This window comes from Microtus pennsylvanicus, chromosome 12 (assembly GCF_037038515.1).
Source record: "Microtus pennsylvanicus isolate mMicPen1 chromosome 12, mMicPen1.hap1, whole genome shotgun sequence".
NCBI lineage: Eukaryota > Metazoa > Chordata > Mammalia > Rodentia > Cricetidae > Microtus > Microtus pennsylvanicus.
The window spans coordinates 34867560-34878919 of NC_134590.1; the positions used below are offsets into that span (position 1 = coordinate 34867560).

The following is an 11360-nucleotide window of genomic DNA, read 5'->3' on the forward strand; positions in this document are numbered from 1 at the left end:
CCCGCCCTCCATTCTCGGGGGTCCCTAGAGGGGTCGTTCCTCTAGGCCGCGCCCTGGCTTAGGGTCCTTCTCTAGGCTGTGCTCTCTATGTCCCCCGAGGGGACGCTTCTCCAGACCGCACCTGAGCTCGAGAGGCCGCCTTAGGGATCGGCTGCAGGGAGCGAGGAGTCAGGTTCCCACTGGGCCCAGGCCTCGGTTCCCCGTGGCGTTGGCCCGCCCAGCAGGGCCCGGATCTCCATGGCAACCCGGGGCGGGGGGAGGGGGGAGGGCGCCACACTCCAGACTTCACCCACCGGATTTGGCAGAGGTGACTCTCACCAGTTGCTTGTCCCCTCAGGGGTGCTGTGATACCAGTTCAGTCTTTCTTGGAAGACCGAGGCCAGACTCCCTGAGCACTCACCGATCTCCTTCATAAACTCTTAGAGATACTTGGTTAGGCTGTAGGTAGTTCCGTGGTTTAATTCTGAGGTCCTCATTAAAATGTAGATCTCTGGACCCATCACCAAGGATTCTGAGTCGGGGTATGGGACTCGAGACTGTGCCTTTTTTTTTTTTTTTTTTTTTTTTTTTTGCCTGTAATTCTTGTAATCGCAATGCAGTTAGCCCTATCTGGTGTAGTTACTCCATCAGTTCTTCGACCTTTCTGCTCCTTCTATAAACTAGATTGATGGTCCCTCCTGTTTCGAGAGATAGTATATTTGAATCTTCTATCCTGCTGCCCACCTGCCATGCAGTATCTTAGTACACGGTAAAGTCCAAACCTTTGAAAAGGCAAGGTCTTCTGGTAGAAGGCCCTTGTTACTTTTCCATCTTGAATTGCTTGGTGTCTCTAAGCCTGCCTACACTGTCTGTGTGTGTGTCTGTGTGTGTGTCTGTGTGTCTCTCTCTGTCTATGTCTGTGTGTGTGAGAGCCTGCAAGCTATTGCTTCTCGCTGTGATTTTGCTTTCTCCTCCCCCCTCCCCTTCCTCTTTCTTCCTTCTACACCCCTCACCCCCTCCATTCCAAACTCAGATCCTGATTCTTCTGCCTCAACCTCCCCAGTGCTGGGATCACAGGCCTGCCCTCCCATGAGGTTTCTCTTTGCCTTGAAAAGTCTCTCCTTTTGTCTACCCGGTAAACAATAACAAAATTTTTGCCTTGTCTGGCATTTGCCTTTGTTGGAATGGAAACTTCTTTACTAAGAAGAGATCCAAAATCACAGTGGGCTTAAACACAGCAGTTTTTCACTCAAAATCCTGTTGGCACTGGCTTGGGGGTGCTTACCTTTAATCCCAGCACTGGGGAGGCAGAAGCAGGTAAATCTCTCCGAGCCCAATCTGCTCTATATAGGGAGTTCCCTGCCAGCCCAAGACTACATAGTAAGGCCCTATCTTAAGCCTTCCCCTCCTCTTCCTCGTCCTGTTAGTCCAATGACTCTCCTGCATGAAGTTATCAGGGAGCCAGGCTTCTCCGAGGGATATCATCTAAGGATTTACACTACATTACAACGTAGTGTAAGATGGCTCATCCCATGCCCATTTGCAGACGACATAAAGGGAGAAAAGGGGAGGAAGAAGGCATGCCCAGGCCCTTCAGGGACAGGACTAGAAAGACATGTGTCACCTTTGCTTGATTTCCATTGGCCAGAGTTACTCATGTAGCATGTTTAATAACAAAGGTTAGCAAATATGTCCAACTAAAACTCAAGGGAGCACTGGTAATGAGGGAAAAGTATTATTTTCTGTTGTGTACCTCTTCCCCTGACTTAACCAAGTATCTGTTACATCTTCCTGTGTCATTGTGTTTAGCGCTGAAAGCAAAAAGTAAATATACAGACATGACTAGGGACCTGCTGTCAAGCAAGAGATGTTTTGACATCCTTCAATTTTTATTATAGACATTTGTGTACATACCTATATTGACCTTCCTCCCTCTTTCTAGATACAGAGTACACACTCTAAAATAGTTTTACTTGATCTTTATTTTCATTTTATGATATACCCTTTTATTCTAAGATGCTAGCAAAATGCTATTGTCGCAGATTATAAGTATGAAAGGTGTCTTGAGGTCATGATTTATTTTACTGTGCATCACACAGTACACAGTACAATCTGTAGGAAATATGAAACAATAGATAGCTATACTTTTTTTATATTTATTGAGTGCTACATTTTTCTCTGCTCCCTTCCCTGCCTCTCCCCCCTTCAGCCCTCCCACAAGGTCCCCATGCTCCCAATTTACTCAGGAGATCTTGTCTTTTTCTACTTTCTACTTCCCATGTAGATTAGATCTATGTATGTCTCTCTTAGTGTCCTCATTGTTGTCTAAATTCTCTGGGATTGTGGTTTGTAGGCTGGCTTTCTTTGCTTTGTGTTTAAAAACCACCTATGAGTGAGTACATGTGATAATTGTTTTTCTGTGTCTGGGTTACCTCACTCAAGATAGCTATAAACTTTTAAGTAAAGCTTTTAGAACATAAAGAAGTTGAGGAACTTTTTTTTTATTTAGTAGGTTATTGTGTGACACTTTGAAACACTGAAAATGAGATTGAATAGGAAAATCCATACTTCCTAAGTAAAGCTTAGGCAAGTAAGCTGTGTTAATAAATTCATGGTTAGTAGTTATTTTAATCATGTGTATAAATGATTATAATCCTGCTTCCTTAGCTCTTTCTTCTGGTTTATGGCCTCATTGTGGACTTGCCGTATTGGAAGTGAAGGCTACAGAAAAACATATTAAATTTCAGTGTACAGTGCAAACAAGTGGCCATGGCGATAAATCTGTGGATTCAACTGTCGGGAAAGCTGGGTAATAAAAACAGGTATTCTTTGTCTGAGTCCCACTCTGTACCGTGATCAGAACTTTAAAGTAGAGATGGTATAGAATTCAAAACTAGATACCTAGGACTTCCTGCCTGCCAAAGGAGTTTAGAAGAAGGCTTTCCCCTCAGGAAGTAGAATATTTGAAATATTCATAAACTAATATTCCTTACATTTGACTTGGAGTAGTGGTATAATTTAGCCAAGTAAATTGTTTAAATTTAACCTGGACATAGACAACTGTCTATGTCTGCCTCTGCTTCCCAAGTCCTGAGGCTAAAGGCACAGGCCACCATGCCCGGCATGTCGCTGATTTATTTTTATTACAGCACTTCTGCCCTCACTTTATTTCACATTTCCAACAGATTTTGTTGTTGTTTTGGTTTGGTTTGGTTTGGTTTTTCGAGACGGGGATTCTCTGTGTAGCGCTGGCTATCCTGAACTCACTCTGTAAACCAGGCTGGCTTCAAACTGACAAAAGATCTGTCTGCCTCTCTGCCTCTCCGGTGCTGGGATTAAAGATGTATGCCACCACACCCAAATTTGCATGGATTGAGGGGAAAAAATAACTTTGGAGCACAGAAGTAGGGAATAAATACCAATAAATTGTCTGTGTAATTACATTCTAAACACAACAAGCCAGTGCCGAAAACGCCCTGTACAAACCCAACATATTCAAAATGAACTGTTCTTTCAGCAAGGCTAAAGATTCTGCCTGAAACAATAATTTCATTGGGAGTACAGCCTGTACATAGTTGTCTTTCTGAGGTAGCCTAGGTTGGCCTTGAACTTGTGTTGCTGACAAGACCTTGCACTTCTAATCCTCCTGCCTTCCTCCTCCCAAGCACTGGGATTCCAGGAGCGTCACCACACCACACCCAGGTGACGTGGTGTTGAGGATTGAACCCAGAGCTTCGTGCATGCTAGAAGCCTTCGACAAACTGAGCTCTAACCCCTGGGTTAAAAAATTTTTTTTAAATTTTTGTTAAAAAAATTAAAATATTCTGGCATCTACATTTTATTCACTTTATGAAAAAAGTATGAAATGATTTTTAGTGAAGATCCTCACATATAGTTCAATGGATACTGGAGTCCCTTGAGAAATGTCATATCTTATTATACATTGTCCTAGCATTTAAAACCTTTTACAAAGGAAATATGAAAAACTGTTACTCTTTATTTTTCACTTAATTTTATGTTTAAGAATCATGTGACTGAATAAAGAAGGTATGACACAGAAAAGGGGGAAAAAAGACAAAACGAAGACATGCTACCCACCCCCATACATGCACAATGGCTTGGGATCAAACCGGATGAAACCCTTTCACTTGCTCCAAAATAAACAGAACAGGATAATGTGTTACGTGAAATGAAGCAAGCACAGGAAAATGAATACTGAGTATTTTGTCTTATATTTGAAGCTAAGAAGTGTTGATTTCAGAGTATTAGAGAGTATAACAGTGGTTTCTAGAGTTGGGGACAGTATAATAGAGGGGTGGAGGTCAGGTGACAGTCACCACAGGACTGTGAGGCAGGATGTGTTTTAGATTCAGCACGGTAGGGTGGATTACACAATGTAACAAGCTAGGATGTATTCGAGAAGTTGAAGAGGAGCTCTAAGGCTCCAGATATAAATGGTAAAAGACGGAAATCCTAGTTACCCCACTATGCATACATGAAACATCAGGAAGGCAAGGGTTCCGGAGAGAGTGAAGGGGGACAAGAGAGGGGAGTGGAGGCTGCATACGATCAAAATACATTATACACACATTTAAAAGGGGTTCAAGGCCAGCCTGGACTAAAAAGCCAGACCCTGTCCTCAGAACAGAATAAAACAAACAAAGCCCCTATCCCCAAAGCAGTGGCAACATCAGAACACACAGACAAGAAGTAAGATATGAGGTAGGACAGGGGAGGCAACATTTTCCATGTTGAAGCAATGGGAACGGAGCAAGGTAGATCCAGCAAACCTAAACAACGGAGCTGTGTATAGCCAGGACTACATAGAGAGGCCTTGTCTCCAAAACAAAGGCAAACGGCAATAATCATGATGTTTGGAGTTCAAGAGAACCTTCCCAGAGTCCCTCACAAGAGTAGAGCAAGTGACAACGGCCTGTGGGGCAAATACTGCGCTATCTTAACACACGGAAGTTGTGTGCCATCAATATGCATCCCTATAGCATGAATGTGGGAACAAGACATGAAGGATCATGAAGAATGATATGCAATGGTGGGAAGGCTGCTTAGCATTTTATATGAAATTTAAATAAACATTTTCTATTCCTCCACCCCATGATTAATCCAAACTAAACAACAAAAACCCCAAACTGTTGTGGAAAATTATTTTAAGATGTGTTGCATTTGTTTATGCTCTGGAACATTTGTTTAACAATGTAAAGGTGTGTTGCTTTTGTTTATGTTTCATTTGTTTAGCTCTGTGAAGCTGTGGTTCTTTGCCCATCTGAAACACCTGATGGTTTAATAAAGCGCTGAACAGAAACTAGCGAGGCCAGAGAAAGGATAGGTGGGGCTGGCAGGCAGAGGATAAATAGAAAGGAGGCGCAAGAGAAAAGGAGGATGCCAGGGGCTGGCCTATAGCTACACAGCAAGCCACAGAGTCAGAAGTAATGAAAGGTATACAGAAATGGAGAAAGACAAAATTCCAGAGGCAAAAGAGAGATGGGATAATTTAAGGTAAGAAGAGCTGGCTGTGGCTAGAGAGATGGCTCAATAGTTAAGAGCACCAGAGGTTCTGGGTTCAATTCCCAGCCACCACATGGTGGTTCATAACCATCCGTGATGAGATCTGGTGCCCATTCAGGCAGAACACTGTATACATTATAAATAAATAAATCTTTAAAAAAATAGAGAAAGATAAAAGCCCAGAGGCAAAAGGTAGACAGGATAATTTGAGAAAACTGGCTAGAAACAAGCCAAGCTACAGCTGGGCATTCATAAGAAAAAATGAGATTCCTTGTGCATTTATTGAGGAGCTGGGTGGTGGGCCCCCAAAAGCCAAAAAAGTAAAAAGAGCAAAACAACTACAGCAAACAATAGGATTTGTTGCTGGGCCCAACACATACTTTATTATACACTGGATTCAGGGAGCCACCTACTGGCAAATAGTTGTCTTTGATTTACTGGTTGGCTTTCCAGAAAACTGACCAGATGCCCAGTTAAACCTCAGATATCTAACTTCTCAGCACTTCCGTGTGTTAAGATAGCGCAGTATTTGCCCCACAGGCCGTTGTCACTTGCTCTACTCTTGTGAGGGACTCTGGGAAGGTTCTCTTGAACTCCAAACATCATGATTATTGCCGTTTGCCTTTGTTTTGGAGACAAGGCCTCTCTATGTAGTCCTGGCTATACACAGCTCCGTTGTTTAGGTTTGCTGGATCTACCTTGCTCCGTTCCCATTGCTTCAACATGGAAAATGTTGCCTCCCCTGTCCTACCTCATATCTTACTTCTTGTCTGTGTGTTCTGATGTTGCCACTGCTTTGGGGATAGGGGCTTTGTTTGTTTTATTCTGTTCTGAGGACAGGGTCTGGCTTTTTAGTCCAGGCTGGCCTTGAACTCTAGATCCTCTTGTCTCAGCCTCCCCATCGCTGAAATTACTTGTTCTTAGTCAACTTTCTAGTGTGGGAACTCCACTTTTCCCATTACAGAGTCACATTTAAGCAATCTATATCTACTCCTATTTTTTTTAAAGATTTATTTATTATGTATACAGTGTTCTGCCTGCATGTGTGCCTGCAGGCCAGAAGGGGGCACCAGATCTCATTACAGATAGCTGTGAGCCACCATGTGGTTGCTGAGAATTGAACTCAGAACCTCTGGAAGAGCAACCAGTGCTCTTAACCACTGAGTCATCTTTCCAGCCCCCTGTGTCTATTTCTTTTGGAGAATAAAACACCAAAAGAGAATTCACTGTATCCTCTGTAATTCCTTAGCTAGCGATTCTGTTTTGGAACATTATGCGGGATCTGCATGCGTAGCTTATTCTTGAACTTTCACCTCTACACATTCCTCCTCTGGGGCCAGAGGTCAGACCTGGGCCTGCTCATGCTAAGCACATGCTCACAGTCATTCTAGGATGCAAGAGGCTATGTACCGAAAAGTCACCCGGCCCTGTCCTTCAGGTACCTGGAAATTCTTGTGTGCACAAGAAAGAAACGAAGACCCTTTGAGATGGGGACACCATAAGGAAGGACGTTACTGAAAGCAGAGGACAGTAGAGTAGGTGGCAGGTCCCAAAGCCCCAGCTTTATCACTTTTGGCTTGGAATTCTGAATTAAAGGTCAATAACCTTTAAGTCATCTATAAATTCCCAATTATGCTCATAAGAAAAATTAAACATTTGACAGGACAACAGCCTCCATTCAGAGCCTGCCAGGACAAAAGCTGCATCGGAACAAAGCGGGTATGTGTGTATCTGGAGGAGAACACACATTGCCAACAGCTATGTGACTTCTCAGTAGAAGCTGGGAAGGACCTGCTACTGGACTCGGGCCATGGGTCCAAAGATGCCTGGGTTTGTTCTGGGTTAAATGTTCTCAGAAAGCGAAGGCAATCTATGACCGTGGCTCGTTATTAATTATATCGAGGGTAGACTATGGCGAGGCTGAAAATCTGACGGGAAGGGATCGGCTGAGACTCGACCGGCTCAGAGAGGAGTGAGCTGGCATTGTAGGGGTTGCATGGTGACCGTGTCTGAGCTGAGACGACATTGTGAAATGGCCTTTCTGTTTGTTCACATTTTCACTTCCTTGTGATCTCACAGTGACCCTGACTGACATTAGTGTTCTGTGAGATTAGGCCCAATAGGAGATTTAGGGCTGTGAGTCCCAGGCCAACTTCTGAGAAGACTCAGGGTTGGCTGTACCTGAAAAAGGTCAGCCTCTGTATATCAAAGCCTGCTGTTTTCTTTCTTAGAAAGCAACTCTTTGACTCTTAGTGGAGTCTACGGGATAAGCCCTGCTTACATCGGAGTGGTAACCAATGTTTGATGACATTTAGTTCTTTTTAAGTAGGCGGTGATCTTGCAGAGGACAGAGAGCATAGCTCAGTCAGCTTCGTGTCTCCCTTACCATGAAACAGGTATCCAATTGTGCCAAAACTAGTGTGCCCTCTACAGCTGTCATTGTGCTTCTGCTTGTCATCTCTGTGTTCCAGCTGCTCCCTTAACCAGCGACCGCAAAGAAGCACAGAGAAGGTTTACAAAGTAGGGACTTCTGTAGGACAGTCACAGAATGACATTGCGGCCTGAAAGTCCTTCTAACGAGAAAGTTTACTCTGTGTTCTCTCAAACATTTAAAACGCTCCTTGGGCAGGCAAGACGGCTCACTCAGCAGGTAAAGGTACCTGCTACCAAGCCCGATGACCTGAGTTTGAACCCTGATACCTACATGGAGGAGGAAAGAACTGATTCCACACACATGCTGTGGCACGGACACACACACACACAAATAGATAAATAAATAAATGTAATAAAAATTTTAAAGTCTTCATAGTATCTCTTATGTAGAACCTGCTTTGAGTTTGTTTGGTGGTTGTTGTTGTTTGGTTGGTTGGTTGGTTTTTTTTTTTTTTTTTGAGATTTTGAGACAGGTGAGACAGGGTTTCTCTATGTAGCCCAGGTTGTCCTGGAACTTATTCTGTAGACCAGGCTGGCCTTGAATTCAGTGGATCCATCTGCCTCTGCCTCCTGGGAATGCTGGGATTAAAGATGAGCGCCACCACTACCTGGCATAAAACCTGTTTACTAAACTTTCTATTACACTGTGTATGCACAGGAGCCAGAGGAGAACCTGCAAGCGTCAGTTTTCTCTCCTCATTTTTATGTGGGCTCCAGGGAATGACATCGCGTCACCAGGCCTGGTAAACAAATGCCCTCACCCACAGAGTCCTCTTGCCAGGCCCTTAAAATCTTTGTAATTTAGCATTTTCCTGAACACACACGCTGCTAGGCCACCCTCCCCGTCCTCAACACAGCTCACACACATGGCTCTAGGCCCACCCCACAGTCTCTTCAATTTTCTCCCCTCTGCCCGACAGCCCTACATGGTACACTCTGAAGGACTTGCCCTGTGGCCTCCAGGGGAGTGAAGTTATTTTTCTACTTCAAATCTTCCTCTCAGAAGGGAATAATCTTCTGGTTCTGTTTTCTCTCAAATAGTTGGGGATAGATGTAAATGGATTTGTGCTTTCTTTAACAGTAGTTTGGAGTTTTGGAGTCAGTGTTCCCAAAGGAACAAAGGATTCTGGGGAAAACAATCATAAGGAGTGTCAAAGTTGCCAGAATTAAAATCAAGTCAAGGGCTAGTGAGATGGCTTTCCCGGTAAAGGTATTCGACACAACCAAACCTGACAGACTGGAGTTCAGTTCCTAGGGTCCACATGGTAGGAAGAGAGAACCAGTTCCAACAAGTTGTTCTCCACCTGTGCTATGCCCCACATGTGCATGGGCAGGCACAAATACACAAACAAATAAAGAAATTTGAAAAGCACTCTCTACTGCTTACTATACATATGCTAAACATAGAGAACAAGATAAAGGGCAAATTGTAAATATTAGAAAGAACAAATAATACTCTGGTTTCTCTTCAGATCACATAAATCTTTCACCTTTTACTAGAAAACAAATCTGTTGGTGTTTCTAATATAATTTTATCAAATGAAAATTAATTTTATAGCCATATTAGGATTCATTAAACCTTTATTGTTTATGATAAGGATTCTGCTAAATCACCTACTAAGGTCATCATTGTGCTAGGTTCAGTGGGGCTAATACAAGAATTAAATGAAAAATTTTAAGTAAAATTTGGCTATGGAAACAAGGCTAATGTAGCCTGAACCAGCTATGGAGCAACTGGCTAAACGTTTTAGAAGCAAATAATATGTCTAGACCCATAGAGTTCCATTTCTTTGATACCCACTTAGCCTAAAGCCCTCTTTGTATGACTCTTTCCTTGCAGAAGTCAGGCTGATAAAGTTCCACATGGGCAAACATCATCTACTCAATAGGCATTTAGTAAGTGCCCACTGTGAACAGACATCTAAATTCTAGTGATTTGACTCATTACAAAATGAAAATAAGAAAATCCAGCAATGTGTAGCTAGCATCATGGGAAGGAAGTTATAGGAAGGGATTTCACTAATCTCCTAAGCCTGTAAGCAGTTCTTTCACTGATGAATGTCCCTAGTTCTGTGGTAATCATATTAACAGCAGGGAAGGAAAACCAGGGCATTGGGAATCTGTGGTTAGGAAACACAAATGTTTCTTGATGGGCTCACCTAAGCACATTTTTATGTTTTTCTATTATCAAGATAGCCAAAAGGAATGATGTGAGTTTAAAACAATTTATTGGGGCTGGAGAGATGGCTCAGAGGTTAAGAGCTTTGCCTGCTCTTCCAAAGGTCCTGAGTTCAATTCCCAGCAACCACATGGTGGCTCTAAATAAAAGTTTGGTGCCCTCTTCTGGCCTGCAGGCATACACACAGACAGAATATTGTATACATAATAAATAAATATTTTTAAAAAAACATCTTATAAAAAAAACCAACAATTTATTGGTGTTTTTCAGGGGGACAGACATGAGACTAGCTCCTCATGTGTTTGTTTTTTACTTCCTCGGGGAAAAAAGACCCTAGATGCTATACTCAGAGGCTTTCCGTCCCTGTCAGCTGTGTGACCTTGGGAAAGTCATTTATTCCCTGCCTTAGTTTCCTCATCCATTAAATGAAGAAAAGGACATCTTCTACCTTGCTGGGTTGCCTGTCCTGGTTTCTAAATAAAGTAACAATGTTGCCTTAGCATTGTAAGGCAATCTTCTGTTAACATCAAATACAGCGACTGAGGAAAGATTACCTGCCCAGCCCTTCTTTCCAGCTAAGAGTCACAAAACAAGCCTCAAGTTCTGACAGTGACAGCTGTACCAATGCTGTCAGAAAATGACTGTCATTTTTACACTACTAGTTTTCAACCTGTATTTCTGAAAACAGGCCTTAACTTATTAGCTAAAAAAATCGGTTTTATGTAGAAACACTGTGATACTGAAAGGCGTGGCCTTTAATATTTATGTTTGCAATGATCCTAGTTCTCTGAGATCAGAGTGGAAGGAACTCATGTTTGGAGAAGGGGACATTTGGGGCTGGTAGGCAAAGAGCTGAGGAACCAGTCATAGCAGCCATGGTAGGTCCTTCAGGGCGAGTTTAGAGGCGTGGCTCATCGCAGTAGACATCCACTTTCACTGGAATGAATACACCACAATGATAACCGAGAAACTGAGAAACGTGAAATTTTATATGAAAGTCAAACTATATACAGTTGAGTTATTAAAAACTGCAGTTCACCTTAGGCCCAAGGCCCTTGGGTGAGTAGGCACCCTTTCGAGGTTAAGGAAAATGGGTGTAAGAGGGTCTAAGAATTGCCCAAAGTTAGTCAGTATTCATATATATATATATTGGTTTCTCCAGACAGGGTTTCTCTGTAGCTTTGGAGCCTGTCCTGGAACTAGCTCTTGTAGACCAGGCTGGTCTCGATCTCACAGAGATCCACCT

The 11360-nt window shown here is 42.9% G+C and overlaps 1 protein-coding gene across 3 annotated transcripts in view; it reads right to left on the reverse strand.

Annotated features, from left to right (window-relative positions):
* Nsun7 (NOP2/Sun RNA methyltransferase family member 7) overlaps nt 1–1301 on the reverse strand; it is a 38456-nt gene extending 37155 nt beyond the window's left edge. The window contains exon 1 of one of the 3 annotated variants that reach the window (XM_075943308.1): nt 122–250. The gene's annotated coding sequence lies outside the window, so the exon portion shown is untranslated. Of the gene's footprint in view, nt 1–121; nt 251–318; nt 358–1264 lie in introns of those variants that run through there. The other 2 variants (XM_075943309.1, XM_075943310.1) reach the window with 2 other exon arrangements.
* Between the last annotated feature and the right edge of the window lie 10059 nt (nt 1302–11360).